Here is a 14,082-nt window from a genome sequence, read left to right as displayed (position 1 = left end):
ACGTTTATTTAAGAGGGGGAGAATATAACGACCCAGTTGGTTATTTTGAGAATTAAAACCCTATTTCCCCATTTACTGCTCAAATTATGATATACGATTGTTACTTGACTTGCCAGGGTAATTTGGTTCGGGTCCGGTGAGGTTTTGGAATGATTTGGAACATTTAGTTCTAAGGTTTAGAATTTAAGTTGAAAGGTTGACTAGATGTTGACTTATGTGTAACGACTCCAGAGAATTTTTGCTAAGGAAATTAAGGTTTTGTGGTGTCGAGGTAGATCAATTAGTATGAAGGGGTTGAACAATGCACTGGAGAATAAAGGAAAATTATGGTAGAAAAATGCGTTGCTGCGGTCCATTATGCGACCGTAGAATCACTCTGCGGACCGCATAATGGCCGCAGAGTGAAGTAGTTGTGAGGCAAGATTTGAGGAAAATTTGCGGTGCATTATACGACCGCAGACCCGTTCTGTGGTGCATTATGCGACCGCAGAACAGTTATGCGGGTCGCATAGTAACCGCATATCGGGTCAGTCACGTCCAGTATTGGAGGCCAAATTATGCGGCCAATATGCGGACCGCATACGTGTTATGCGATCGTATATGTGATCGCAAATCTGCATCGGGGCTTCAATTCTTTCTAATTTTTGACCCGACCTAACTTCGATTTATAGCCCTTGAAGCTCATTTTGGAGCAAAAATCTAACATTTTTAGAGAGAAGGGAGAGTGTTCTAGAGAGAGGAAGAAGCTCAAAAGCTTTGTTCATCAAGATCTTGTTCAAGTTTTGAAATCCAACATGGAAATATCACAAGATCTTCACCCAAGAGGTAAGGTCTAACCCCTAGTATACAATTTCGAGTTTGGGTAAATATGGGTGATTAAGAGTATGATTCTTGAGTGTAAGAGTATTATTTATATGTATCAAAAAGGTTTATGGAAAGATTGTTGAGTTCAAATGGGTAAGAATTGGGTTGAAAATGGTAGAAATCTTCAAAGACTTTAATTGAAGATTTGAGGGTAGAGTTTATGTCGGAATTTGGTGAATTTGTATTGTTAGACTCGTGGTTGGATGGGCATTCATATTTTGTAACTTTTGTCGGGTTCCGAGACGTGGTCCCCACGGACGATTTTTGAGTTAATTTTGGATGTTTATTGGAAAATTAGTATTTCCTTACGAAATTAATTACAATAATTGGTATTGACTGAATCGAATTAATTGTGGCTAGATATGAGGCTTTCAGAGACTAATTCTCATGGCAAGGGCATAGAGGAATAAAGAATTACACGGTTTGAGGTAAGTAACAGTTCTAAATTTGGTCCTAAGGGTATGAAACCTCGGATTATGTGTTATGTGATTGGTTTTGAGGTGACGCGCATACTAGGTAAGGGGCGTGTGGGCGTGCACCGTAAGAATTGTGATTTGGTCATATTCCATAGGACTATATAGTTGAATAATCTGTTGATATCCGTACATTCTCTATGTGTTAGAGAAAATTGAGCTGAGACTCGTATTAAAAAATCATTCTTAGGCATATGTTGTTATTGTTGGTACCCACTGGGTCATTTCTGTGGTTGAATTATATGTTCAAATTGTAATTTCACACCCAGTCATGTTCATTCATTTCATATCATATCTCAGTCTCTATTGTTATATATTGATGCATCATATTATCATTTTTGGGCTGATTTTTATGATATCTTGAGCCCGAGAGACTGGAGAGGTTGATGAATGAGTGAGGCCGAGGGCCTAGTTGTGGATATTTATGGGATCGGGCTGCACGCCGCAGCTTGTTTCATTGTTATATGCCATGATTGGCTTGATATAGCTCTTGGGCTGAAGGAGCCCCTCCGGAGTCTGTACATACCCCGAGTGAGCGTAGGTACCTACTGAGTGCGAGTTCTGAGTGCTGAGTGAATGTGAGGAATGAGTGATTGTGAGGTTGGAGTGAATGGGAGGACTGAGTGATTGTTACTCTGAGGGGATGCATTGATTGCATTATTTGCTGCATTTCAGCTGTCGTATATCACTATTTTGGAAATTTAGAAAAATATTATTCTCTGTGTTAGTCAAATTTGATATGAAATTTCTTTAAAATATTAAATGTTGAACTTGAGAGCATGCCTACCCTTTTATGTTGGAAAGTACTGTATTTGGACTTAGCTGAGAAACTCGTCACTACTTTCAGTTCCTTATTTATTATTGTTACTTGCTGAGTTGATTGTACTCATACCACACCCTGCACTTCGTGTGCAGATCCAGGTAATCCCAGACACAATGAGTGTTGATTCTTTCACACAATTGATTTTTTGAAGATTCAGAGATAGTTGCTATGTTTCGCAGACCTTGTCTCTCCCTCCCTATCCTTTTGTTTATTGTATTTGGTCTTGGATTATTATAGACCGGGTTTCCCAAACTTGTAATGCATAGATTCTCATGTACTCAGTGACACCAGGTTTTAGGAGTGTTTATATCTATGTTTGTGGGATTTACTCTTAAATTTAAATATTATATTTTCAGTATTTAAAAAATTATGGGTTATTAATGTTGTCGTCTTGCCTAGTATCGGGATAGGCGCCATCACATCAGGTGTGATTTCTGGGTCGTGACAAATTTACTCATTATCTTATTGTCGAGTAATTTACACGAAAATTGTTATTTCATATTACTTTAATAAATCCCATATTTACCTCGTTAAGATTTGATTGAATGTCTTATTTGTATAAATATAATATTTTATCAGATATCATATATTCTTAAACTAAGTTCAATTGATATTCTATTTGTACAACCTATCCCCTATTTTACCTTATTTAAATCCTAAATTGGCTTAATAACTCATTAGACACTTTACTATGTTCAGATTGGAATTGTATTTAATTGTGTTTAAATTATTCATCATTTCATGGTAAGGACGAGAGTAAGAGCACGATGGGTGATGTCATGCCGTGTTTATATTATAGTTGTACTCTGACTGTATTGTTGCTTAATTGCTTGATTGTTTGCTCGATGCCATCCGTGTTATCATTGTTTTCATTGTTGAATTGAATTGGAAATTCTTCTATTATTGGCCTTATATTGATATTCTTTCCTTTTTAGCTTTATGTAATATATTATTATGTTTATTATATCCTAGTAGGTGTCTTGACCTGGCCTCATCACTACTCTACCAAGGTGAACGTGATCAGCTTTTGGCGGAACAGGACCAGACTATTCTCCGCCTTCCGGAACCAGAAAACAGAGCCACTAAGGCCGATGTTTTGGAAGCTCATTTGCAGCAAAGCGAGCAAGAAATGATAACCCTCAGCCAAGAAGTTGGCCCGTTGAGGGTTAGTGTCACGACCCCAAATTCCCTCTGTAGGATGTCGTGATGGCACCTAGTCTCTAAGACTAGGTAAGCCTATTAATGCGGAATAATAATAAATATCTGAAATAAATAAACTACAATTCAAATAATTTCAACTCCCAAAACCCGGTAGAAATAAGTCATAAGCTTCTAAGAATTTATTCTCCATGTCTCTATACATTAGAGTCTAAAACAAATAAGGGAGACAACATAGTAAGATAGAATGGGACTCCAGAGTCTGCGAACGCTGGCAGATATACCTCGAAGTCTCCTCGTACAGTTAGTTTATTGATGCCTGGTCTGATAAGATGTACCTGGATCTGTACAAAACAATGTGCAGAAGCATAGTATGAGTACACCACAGCGGTACCCAGTAAATGCCAAGCCTAGCTTCGGTAGAGTAGTGACGAGGTCAGGTCAGGCCCTACTGGAGAATAAATAATGACATGGTAACATGTTTAAACAATATAATAAGATAAAATAACAATGTAAATGAATCAAGTAGTATGTCACATTTAATTACACCAAATAATGGCATTTAATATCTCGTGGAAACAAAACAAAATTTCCTTTCAACTTCAAGAAAATCACAACAAATAATCAAAGGCACATGCGGCCATAAATCAATATCAACAAGGGCACTCCCGAGGTACCGCCTCGTAGTCCCAAATCATAAATAAATTCATAATATCTCATTTCCTTATCTCACCGCGGGAGCCTTCACAATTTATTTGAAAGAAAATATTTTTCCTGAAATAGCATCCCACGTTTTAGCCATCCTTATCACATTGCATGACTTCTAGTAGTTCCCCCTACTAGCCACGCGTATCAAGCCACCCTTATCTCACCGCATGCGTTTCAATACCCAGACCTTATACCACCGCATGCATATCAATATCACAATATATCATAATTTGCACCTCAAGTGCTCAAATAATTTAACTTGCCAAAATAATTCAACAACAATATTTTTCCACAATAAAGAGCTCACGGCTCATGCCAAAATAAATCATCAATAATATTTTTCTACAATAAAGAACTCACGGCTCCATCTCAATGAGTACGAAAATCTTACAAAAATATTCAGGAATAAATAATTCAGGAAAATAATATTTTAAAATCTTAATACGTTGCTTCAATATCAAATTTAAAAATGTCAAATACTTTATATTATTAATATTTAATTTAAAGAAAATCAACCTTCAAATAATGCACAGAATAAAAGAAAACAAGTTTCAACTAAACAGGTAAAATAATTAGCAGGAAAAGTTCAAACAAATTTAAGGTATATATTTTCAGATCAATGATGAAGAATATAACAAGATAAAATAATTTAATAAATGCGCAACAGTGATCTACATAATTTAAAAATATAATCTTTCATATTTAGCCCGTGTACACACTAGTCACCTCGTATACACGACATTCAACACATTTCAATAATCACATCAATACCAATCCTAGGAAAATTTCCCCCACACAAGGTTAGACAAGTCACTTACTTCGACTTGCTCCAATTTAACCAAGTATTATATTTTTTCCTCGATTTTCCGACTCCGATCGATTCGTATCTAGTCATAATTAATTCGATACAGTCAACAAAAATTATAGGAATCAATTTCATAAGAAAATACTATATTTTTCAATAAAATTCGAAATTAGCTCAAAAATACCTGTGGGGCCCACGTCTCAGAATCCAGCAAAAACTCACAAAATCAGATAACCCATTCAATTACGAGTCCAACCATACCAGTTTCACTCAAATCTGACTCCGGATCGACACCGAAATCTCAAAAATTCATTTCTATGAGATTTCTAAAGGTTTCTCAAATTTCTATCTCAAAACACTAATTAAATGGTGAAATCAATGATATATTCGTGTATATTGACCAAATCCGAGTTAGAATCACTTACCCCAAAGTTTCTCCTTGAAAATACATCAAAATCGCCTCTCTTCAATCTCCAATTCGTAAAAAATGGCAAATGGGACGAAGTCCCCTGTTTTTATAACTTACAGATCTATCACGGAGCGCAATTTGTCAGGGAGCCTGATTTTGACAGTCGATTTTGACATGGAGTCCGATTTTGACACGGAGTCCAATTTTGACTGGGAGTCCGATTTTGACACGGAGCCCGATTTTGATAGGGAGCCCGATTTTGACAGCATTTCCAGCAGAAAAATTGCAGCAGCTTTTGCAGCAACTAAGTCCCAATTTTGATCTGTTAACCATCTGAAACTCACCCGAGGCCCTCGGGACCTCAACCCAATACACCAAAAAGTCCTGAAACATCATACAAACTTATTTGAAACCTCAAATCAAATCAAACAATGCTAAAATCACAAATCACACCCCAATTCAAGCTTAATGAAATTCAAGAATTTTCAACTTCTACATTCGATGTCGAAACCTAACAAATCAAGTCTAATTGACCTCAAATTTTGCACACAAGTCATAAATGACATAACGGAGCTGTAAAAAATTTCAGAACTGGATTCCGACCCCGATATCAAAAAGTCAACTCCCCGGTCAAACTTCCAAACTAAAATTCCTATTTTAGCCATTTCAAGCCAAATTTCACTACAGACTTCCAAATAAAATTCCGATCACGCTCTTAAGTCCAAAATCACCATACTGAGCTGTTGGAATCATTAAATTTCTATTCCAGAGTTGTTTGCACATAATTCGACATCCGATCACTATTTGAACTTAAACTTTTAATTTTTCATCAAAATTCCATATCTCGGGCTAGGGACCTCGGAATTTGATTCTGGGCATATGCCCAAGTCCCAAATCATGATACGAACCTACCGAAACTGTCAAAATATTAATCCGAGTCCGTTTGCTCAAAATGTTGACCAAAATCAACTTAGTTGAGTTTTAAAGCTCTAATTCATATTTTAATTCATTTTTCACCTAAAAACTTTCCGGAAAATTTTACGAACTGCGCATGCAAGTCTAGGAATGATAAATAGTATTTTTTTGAGGTCTTAGAATATAGAATTAATTATTAAATTTAAAGATGATATTTTGGATCATCACACTGATATTTTCCTGCATTGTTGATTCTATTCTGGAACAGTTGTATTTAGAGATTTTTTAGTAAACTTTGTAGAGCTTGTGACTTGTACTACCAGTTTTTGAATTGTAGAAAACTTTTCTATTTCATATTTATTCCAGATATTTGGTTGATTTATTGTCATTTCAACTGAATATTTTTGAAAATGACTAATATTATTCTAATGTTAGCTTGCCTAGCAAGTGAAATGTTAGGGCGCCATCATGATCCCGAAGGTGAGAATTTAGGGTCGTGACAGTTTTATTGATTGGTTTTTATATGACATTATTTTAAAACTACATTGAATAATTAGAACAAATATAAATATTTTAGAATATAAAATAGATAAAAAATGGTTGCCAAGAGTCAATAAAAATAAAGATTCAAAAGAAAAATATCAGATCAAAATTTTTATTCTTTGAAAATAGAATACTTAGTAGATAAAATTATAATTGCAGTTAAAATTATAAAAATTTGTATCAGCTAATATTAAGAATTTGAATAACAAAAAATAAGCTATTACCTTTAATGTTGAGAAAAATATAAATTATCAAAAAAATTAAATTTAACTTACAAATTCATCACATAAGTAAAATTATTTTCAATTAACTAAACTCTTAGCATCTGAGGACTTTTGTGGTGCAATATTTCTTTCTTTATTGAGCTCAAATATATTATTTAATATTCTATTCATTCCAAAAGGATAACACTATTTCTTTAGTTCGTTTAAAAAATTAATAATACATTTTAAAAAAATTCCTTTCCTATGTAAGGACCCGACCGGTCGTTTTGAGCTCTAGCGCGTGGTTCAGCAGTTTGAGGCCATGAGCAACTTCACTTCAGGTATTATGACTCGTACGCGTGGTCGGAATTGAAATTTCGGAAGTTCAGAGTTGATTTGAAAAGAAAATTCTCATTTCGCAAGCTTTAAGTTGGAAGAATTGACTAAGGTTAGATTTTTGAGTAAGCGATCTCGGAATCAGGATTTGAAGGTTCCAACAGGTTCGTATGATGAATTCGGACTTGGGCGTATGTCCGGATCGGGTTTTGGATGACCCGGGAGCGTTTCAGCGCCTATTGTGGAAGTTGGCATTTTGGAAGAATTTTATAAATTTGGGTTGAAGTGCATTTCAATGTTATCAATTTCCGTTTAGGATTTCGAGTCTGGGAATAGCTCCGTATGGTGATTCTGGTATTGGGAGCGCGTCCGGGAGTGAATTCGGAGGTCCGTAGGTCATTTTGGAGTCATTTGGCTAAAGCTAGAAATTTGAAGGCTTTTGAGAAGTTTGACCGAAAGTGGAATTTTTGATATAGGGGTCGGATTCCGATTCCGAAAGTTGGAATAGGTCCGTAATGTCAAATGTAACTTGTGTGCAAAATTTGAGGTCAATCAAACATGATTTGATAGGTTTCGCCATCGAATGTAGAAGGTTGAAATTCTAAAGTTCATTAAGCTTGGAATGAGGTGCAATGACTGCAATCCATGAATTCGACGTTGTTTGATGTGATTTGGAGGCTCGACTAAGTTCATGTCATGTTTTGGGACAGGATGGTCTGTTTGGACGAGGTCCCAGGGGCCTCGGGTGTGTTTCGGGGTGGTTTCGGATCATTTGGAGTTGTTTTGGAACAGCTGATTCTGGTGTCTGGTTTCCTTCTTCGCGAACGCGAAGGAAGTCCCGTGTTCGAGAAGAACAAAATTTGGGGGTGCTGGATTTGGCCTTCGTGAACACAAAGGAGGGCCCGCGAACGCGAAGAAGTGGAGCCTGGATCTTCGTGGACATGAGGCTTGGATCGCGAACGCGAAGAGGAAAATTGAAGGTCGTTCAGGTTTGGCCTTCGCAAACAAGTGGGGATTTCCGCATTCGCGAAGGAGGGTCGGACTAGGCAGTGAGTTGTTTTAAAACGGGATTTTTGGCCATTTTCACTTCATTTCCTCCATGGGAGCAGGTCTTGGAGCGATTTTGGAGCTCCATCTTCATCATCTATGTCAAAGTAAGTGATTCCCACCTATTGCAAGTTAAATACTTGGTTTATATATGGATTTAAATATGAAAATTAGTAGAAATTATGAAATTTTTGTAGAAAACCTAGAATTTGGTATTTTTGGATTTTTACCACGAATTTAAATATGGAATCGAACATAAAATTATATATTTGAGTTCGTGAGGCTATGGGTAAACTTTATCTTCGAAAAATTTTGAAAACCGGGCACATGGGCCCGAGGGTGATTTTATTGACTTTTCGAACGGAGCTGGAAATTGTTATAAAATGATTAATTATGAGTATTAGAGTATATTTTGATTCGATTGCGTCATATTTGACTAGTTTTGGAGCGACGGGCATCGGTTTGAATTATCGGAGCAGCCTTGGAACCGGTTATGGAATTTCGGAGCAAGGTAAGTCTCCTTTATAACCTTGTAAGAGAGAATTAACCCCATAGGTGAATTAAATAAATGTTTGTACCTAATTGTGGGGGCTATGTACGTACGAGGTGAAGAGAGTCTGTACATAGCTACTATTATGCTATTGTCCGGGTAGTTTAGGACCCGTACCATGCTATACTTGGAATGTTTGTGCCCTTACTTGCTAATATAATCAATTAGTCATGACAGAAAATTGATAAAAGAATTGTATAAGGTTAAATTCACTTACTTGAAGGTTTGTATGAGATACTTGACTGTAAGTGAGAAACTTATATTTGCTTGAAAATAATTGTTATTTGTGGATCGGACTGAGCACCTCGGTAGTAAATAGATGCATCTATGGTTCGCGTCATTCGACCCTCTGGCAATGCACAGTTTAAATATTTGTTGGATCGGGTCGTACGACCTCGGCATGATTTGCGCATGCTTGTATTGCTTGCCTTGAAATTTTTAATAATGATATTGCCTCTTTGGCCTGAGATAAATTGTTAAATGATGAGAAATAATTTTTTTGAGATTTCTTAATTATAAAGGAATTGCTTATTTACTTCAAAATATCGAGCTTACAGCCATTTTATATAACTCATGTTTATACTATATCACTGCTATATTAATAGTAAGTGTCCGAGTCGACCCCTCGTCACTACTTCTTCGAGGTTAGGCGGGATACTTACTGGATACGCGTTCATTTACTCATGCTGCACATTTTTGTGGAGGTAAGCATATGTTTAGCGGCCTTGTGTGCGCAGAGGTGCGATTACGGAGGGGGCTTAGGTGAGGTGCATTCTATACGATGCTCCGCTGCCAACAAAGTCTTTTTCAGAGTATTTACATTTTTCCTGTCCAATTTGTATTCCGGACAGCTGTTGTATTTTATTTTACATTTCTAGTTAATGCTCATGTACTTGTGACACCGGATTTTGGGACGATAATGGGATGTTCAATATTGGAATTGGAAACATTGTTATTTATTCTATAAATTCATGTTTTACTAGATAAATTAAAGTAAACTTACGATTTCAAAAATATTAAAATGAGACCTGAATTAAGTATTTAGTGTTGGCTTGCCTGACAGCGGTGTCCGACGCCATCACGACCTTTAATGTATTTTGGGTCGTGGCAACATGGTATCAGAGCACTAGGTTCACTTAGGTCTCACGAATCATGAGCAAGTCTAGTAGAGTCTTGCGGATCAGTACGGAGACGTCTGTACTTATCTTCGAGAGGCTACAGGGATGTTTGGAGCACTTCCCTTCTTGATTCCTCATCGTGCGATTTTATTCCTTTTAGGCTTATGCCTTCATCTCTTTCCCATTAAATCTTATGCGACGTGAAGCGTTGGTTATAAATCGGGAATTGATGAATTGTAATGGTACTAGATATGTGGTGCGGGATGTTTCTCCTTGCGTAGTTGATTGGGCTATTGTCGTCGCTTTATGGAAGGATATTCTGTCATTTCAGCTCAGTAGTTGTACTTCTGAGAGCTTTGAGGCTATGTACAGGTTGCTATGATGCTCAAGAGTTGTTATCACATAGTATTGATGTGATAGTAGGATGGTTGCCTATGTCTCAGGGCAGTGAATGATTTGAAAGGAGGTTTACTCAGTGCATGATTCAGAGATTCAGTATTTTACTTCCGACGAAGGAGAGGCAATCGAACTAAGAATGTTCAGACTTGGGCTGATGGAGTAGCGGGACTTGATATTTTCGAGCTTGGTGGAATCTTCGCATGTGATGTGGCGTCATCGTCCTCGATTGGTTATGATGTGTTTAGTTCGCCGGTGTTAAGGTTTCCTTCAATTCGCCTTGGGGCATGGTATTATAAATGGTGCCGAGAAAGCAGATATCAGAGGTCGCAGTGTGCAATGGTTTAGGATTGAATCGGCATTCCCGATTTTGATGGCTCGAGAAAGATGATTTCCGGAAGGGTTTAAAGTTGGTAGCGGTCTATCGGTTCAAGTGCTACAGAGGTAGATTTTGATTTAAGGCAACAACTGGGCAGCGAAGGATGAGGAAGGACATGTGGGAGGTGTCTTGTGGTGGTTAAGTTCCTAGAAGGCCAAGTATGAGAAACATAAGTCGAGTAGTTGCTTAAAGGAGAGGGTTTGACCAAAGTGGGAGAGTGGCAAGGTAACATATGGGTTACGGGGTAGGATAGCTACATGTCTTGAGGAAAGTTTGGAGTGATTGGGATTTATGGTGGACAGTGACTAGGTCTACGGGCTTAATTTGGAATAACGGCTGCTATATTGAGGAAGATTGGGTCTGACAGGAGGGGGGTAGATTAATATGAAAAAGGATACAACATGATTTTGGATTGGAATGTATTGTCGCACGTTTAGTTGATGCCAATAGGGAGTGAACAGGCTTGTACAATTGGTGGATGAGCATGGGCTCAGGATGGTTTGTTGGCTTCGTGGTAATTGTACTCGGTGCAGCGTTGTGGGAATATGTCGGCATGTAATTTCCACGGGTGGGTTATCTCCTGTGAGCAAGTTAGCGGTCGCGTGGTGTTGACGAAGCTTCTGCGAAGAATTCTACGGGCTAACCGGTAAGAGATTGAATATGTAAATGTGGCTAGTGATTTAGAGTGTTCATTAAAGGTTAATAGAAGGATTTCGACTAATTTGGCGGGTTGATTGTGTTGGATCATGTCGATGAAGGAAGAATCTTGGTGGGTTCCAGGTTTATGCAATAGTAGCTTCAAGCTAAGTGGGAGAGTCCCACCGCCTACAGTTGGATTGCATGGTCGTCTATTTGTAAGATTTTTTGGGGTATCGGCATATTGATGGGTTGTTATGACTAAGGAAAGAGAACATCAGTGGTAATTTGAGCAAGCGAATTGAGGAATGTGTGTTATAGTTGGCCTTATCGATTCATGCTCAGGCTTTGGGAAGATTCAGGATTTATGCTTCGTGTAGAGGCGAGTTACAAGGAAGATTATTCGGCATGTGCTTCTTTGAGAGAGTGCTCATGTGCTAGCAGAGCCTTGGAGTTGATTATATTCGGGACCAAGTCAGAGTGGGTGAATCTCAATAACTGTCCTAGTGGATTCAAAAGTTAAGGCGTGGTGTCTAAGGATTTCGAGTCCATAGTATGGTTGAATATCGAGCTTTTGCAGCGGATTATGATAAAGGAGCTTGGAGTGTTCCGTGTTATCTTTGGTCTACGGGGTATCATGAGAGGAATGGGAGCATGTAACTTTGGATTTATAGAAGAATTATCAGAATGGGTGTATCAGTTGAAGACGCGATTATGCGCACAAGGAGGGTATGAAATGGTTCGTGGGTTTTGGGGACAATGTGGTCTTGTGAAATGGGGGCACTCAGGATGAGTGCGGATTCAGTTCGTTATATTGATAAAGAAGTTGTTGTTATTTCTAAGGAAGATCCAGAGTAAATTAGGAGAAGTCGGGTTTGGTTAGCAATGGTTGAATTGGCATAATGATGGCAATGATCAGCTCCATCAGTGTGTTGGGTTATTCATGTGATTTGTGACGGTACATGCGAGGTTTGACGGTCGCCGTAACCGATCTTATTTGGAGGCTTTCGAGTATTATGGCATGTTATGTGCAGATAGATCCCGGAGGGGTTATGGTGGTTTAGACCACTACTTGAGGTTGGTATTTTCTGCGGATATGAGGATTCAGTCGCGTGTTGTAATGGTTCTCTTGGAATGAGTTAAGTAAAAAGTTTCTATATGATGAAGTGTTTACCCTATTAGTAGTTCAGAAGTTAAGATGAAATTCTTGTACTCTTGCGCATTGGCATGATTAAGTGTAGTGATCGGCATGGGATTCGAAAGTTGAGGATCAAGGTTGGGGTTTGGTGTCGACAAGAATGTCAAGAGCTCGGATGAGCGGGAAAGGATTCAGATGGTTAGAGTAAGCTGGCATTGTCTTTAGTGTCCCCTGAGATCGGTGTCCTATGCAAGAGGCTTTGAGTAGTGATTTCGGATTTTTGATTTGCTTTACAGCGTTTGTGTGGCCGGTGGTATGGATATGCAGACTTATTATCTGGTACGAAAGGTCGTGGGAGCACGTTCCAGGGGAAGATTGTATAAGTGTGACATGTAGCCACTTGATTGATTGAAGATTGGAACCAAGTATGGAGATTGCGTAACTATTGAGAATTTGAGAATTTATGCCTGGAGGACGCTCGGTTCACTTGGTTGTAGACTGTGGAAGTTTGTTCCGGTTATGATGGTTGTTCTTGTGTGTTATGGGGAAAAGGGTTATTATGGATCCTTGAAAGGTTATTAGCCTAGTAAGGTGCGATCAGAATCGGCTTGAGGTCTGTGGATGGATTTAAATATGAATATGGGCTCTATATCAGGCCGGATGTGTTCATTTCAGCATAGCGCTCCTTATGGAGGAGTATTCGGAAGTTGGATGTCATTTCGTCGTCGGCTATTTCATGTAATACTATATTGTGACGTGTGAGTTGTGAAACGGCTTAGTAAATTTCTTATGTGTTGATGTTCCGCATAGCGATGGTGTTATGTGAGTAGGATGGATCTCGAGATTTAAATCATATATCGCACCTTAGTTGTGCTTGAGTTTTGTAGCGTATGGTGCTATCTGTCTCCCCATGGATGGTATTATGCACTTAGCGTGCTTGTGGCCGATATTTGGGTATTTGTAGTAATGAGCATTCTAGCTTGGTAAGTATCTCTTTATGTAGATTTTATGTGTCGATCGGGTGACACGCCGCCACGGGTATGTTGTTTGGATCGGGTTGCACGCCGCAACAGTGGGATGTTGATTACAGCCCCCTATATCTATTTTTGTGTATTTTGTTTTCCATTTTCGGGGGAAGGTTCATAACACATTTTCGGTTGTCTAATTAGTTGTGTGGGTTGAGTAGTCCCTTCTACAGATTCGTTTTCCTTATGTATCACGTTTGCGTTTGTAGCTTATTAGCACATTGCGGCATCATATGAGACTTTTGGTCATGTCTGGGGTGGCTTGTTGCCTGAGAAGCTTATACTGGGTGAGACGAGATTTTGGATTTGGGATCAGTGCGATTGGATTATATGAAGTATATTAAAGAGCAAATACCATTATTTGGTTCATAATGGGGTGATGATTCTAGTCAAAGGGAGAGATTCAATGATTTGTTGACTCTGCAGTTGGTTATGAATTTCTACCCATCTCTTCCATCGTGGCGGTATTGCAAGAGTTGGAACAAGACTTATATATGTCATGAGGTGCATTGTGAGCATCAAATTCGTAGAATTTCGGCTATTGTTATCAGAGGAT

The sequence above is a fragment of the Nicotiana tabacum genome, chromosome 4 (genome assembly GCF_000715075.1).
Source record: "Nicotiana tabacum cultivar K326 chromosome 4, ASM71507v2, whole genome shotgun sequence".
In the NCBI taxonomy this organism is placed as follows: Eukaryota; Viridiplantae; Streptophyta; class Magnoliopsida; order Solanales; family Solanaceae; genus Nicotiana; species Nicotiana tabacum.
The sequence above is the reverse complement of the archived record's forward strand: the minus strand, read 5'-3'. Positions refer to the sequence as shown.